This window comes from Cryptotermes secundus, unplaced genomic scaffold (genome assembly GCF_002891405.2).
Source record: "Cryptotermes secundus unplaced genomic scaffold, Csec_1.0 scaffold1443, whole genome shotgun sequence".
Taxonomy (NCBI): Eukaryota; Metazoa; Arthropoda; class Insecta; order Blattodea; family Kalotermitidae; genus Cryptotermes; species Cryptotermes secundus.
In genome coordinates, this window is record NW_019729232.1 from 226,359 (window position 1) to 228,564 (window position 2,206).

The window sequence follows — 2,206 nt, forward strand, 5'->3', positions numbered from 1 at the left end:
GGGGGGGGGGGGGGGGGAGACGTCGCGAGAAGGAGCATGTTCAGATTTTCTGTTAAGATCTGCTGGCAAACTCCATATCTGATCCCAACCGAGTCTGCAAGCTCATGGATTGTTGGACGACGGTCTTCGTGGATGAGTTTTCGAATTTTTTCAACTGCAACGAGCAGTAGGAAATTTTCGTCAACAATAGAGGCCGTGTTTTTTCTATGTGGTCCGTGCCGAGAGTATATAAGAAACAGTGAAGATTGTTCGAAAGGTACCCCCGTGTGGAGGCGGGGTCGAATACCTCCCCTGCGAGTCGTAAGAGGCGACGAAAAGGGAAGTTTCAAATCTGAGACAGTAAAAAATATGGTCGCGAGTCCCAATGGCCTCGGACCCGAGGAAGACCGCGCTGACAAGGACCAGCAGCATATGCAAAAGACAGACCCGTCCTCTCGTTAGAGAGGGCGCCCCACAAAAATAAGACCGTAACTGTCAAACAGTAATAATTACTGGGGCTCCACACTAAGACTTACTTACTGACTGACCGTCAGTCGCAATGTAACGTTGATTTTGACTTTGTTGGAAAGGTTCCGTTCTATTTTGACTATAGACTGCTGTAATAGGAGGAGCTACTAATGATAGGGCACGGTCTGCTGTACTGAGCCTGGACTGACAGAGGCCCTGTATATGTTATATATCCATACATTTAATAACACATAAAATGTAAACTGCACATACTGAAAACAAACTTATTACTGCTGACTGTGACTCTGGCAAACGGCAGACCCGTCCTCTCGTCAGAGAGGGTGCCCTACATCAACAAACCTGCAGCTGTCTGACAGTAGTAGAGATCTGGTCTTAAGCCCCAGATGGGTGCTTTATTCCAAGACAGAATGACCGACTGACCGTCGGTCGTAATATAACTTTCACTTTAATCGCTTAGTGGGGGGGGGGAGTCCAACTGGATCCACTCGGCACGGCGGCCACTGATTGGCCTATTGTAGCCTGGCCCGGGTGATTATGATGATGGAGAATTTTGTGGAATGAAGAGTGGCAGGGGAAACCGAAGTACGCGGAGAAAACCCGCCCCAGCGCCACTTTGTCCACCACAAATCCCACTTGACCAGACCCGTGTTCGAACCCGGGCCACCGTGGTGGGAAGCCAGCTAATATAACTTGAATGTTGACTTTGTTCGAAAGGATTCGCCAGGAAGGCGTCGTTGAAGGCAGTTCAAAAGATGATTTATAGTACCTTAAAATAAGCCACGATGATCCATACCATTCGACACTGTGTAGCCTGAGCTACATGAAATAAGTAACTATAGACCCTCCTTGAGCCACACCGTGTGTCGTTTCCCTCGGAGTAGAACACGTTTTCTAGTCTGCCTGTACACTGGGATCCCAGTCCCCGCCGCTACAAGCGGGGACGCCGTGTAAACACGGCGCTGACAACTTTCCAAATTCTGTTTGTACTTGTTCCTTGTCGCCCCGCCCCTTCCTCCTGTCCCAGTTGCTTGAGAGGCTTACACGCTGCCTTTGTGCTGCTCCAGCAGGTACCATTGCTTGGCTTATGAATATAGATGTCTCTGTGTGTCAGCAGGAGCATTGCAGCACCTCTACCCGTTGCTTTTCCCGGCGTACGTTTATGTACCTTCTCTTTGATATTTTAATTTTCTTTATTTAATAAATACTAACAAAATTTTGATTGATGATTGTGCTCTTAGATAATTCGTGTCATGTGTATCAGTGTTGCCGACGTTTCGGTGACACCCGCTCGTTGGCCTTCACCGGGCGCCACCTTCCATCCTTCCCTACATTATCGCTTATGCACCACACTCGCTTAGACTCTGATGATGGAGGCAGCATGTGCCTCCGAAACGTCGGAAACCCTGCCCATATGTACACAGTACAGAATTGACATAAACAGCGAACAACCTCGAAAGTTTAGAATCAACATTTAGACCGTGAATATTGTCTTGTGGGTTGTGACACCGTCTAGTCTGATAGAAGTTTACCAGTGCTTCGGAGAAACGTTCTGCCTCCGTATTCGTGGTTGAAAACTGTCCGGTAAGCTTCTACCAGACTTCATGGCGTCACATCCCTGTGAGAACCTCAGATGCAGTTTCCTCAAGGTCACACCTGGCCCATGACTACGAACTTGTAAGAGGGACATCTGCTAAAATTAATTAACGTCGCAGATGTTTCCATGTTTGTAACATGTTTT

General features: G+C 48.0%; 1 protein-coding gene across 5 annotated transcripts in view; it reads left to right on the forward strand.

Moving 5' to 3' along the window:
- Positions 1–2,206, forward strand: part of LOC111865593 (putative polypeptide N-acetylgalactosaminyltransferase 9) — a 292,001-nt gene that overhangs the window by 164,173 nt on the left and 125,622 nt on the right. The window lies entirely within an intron of this gene.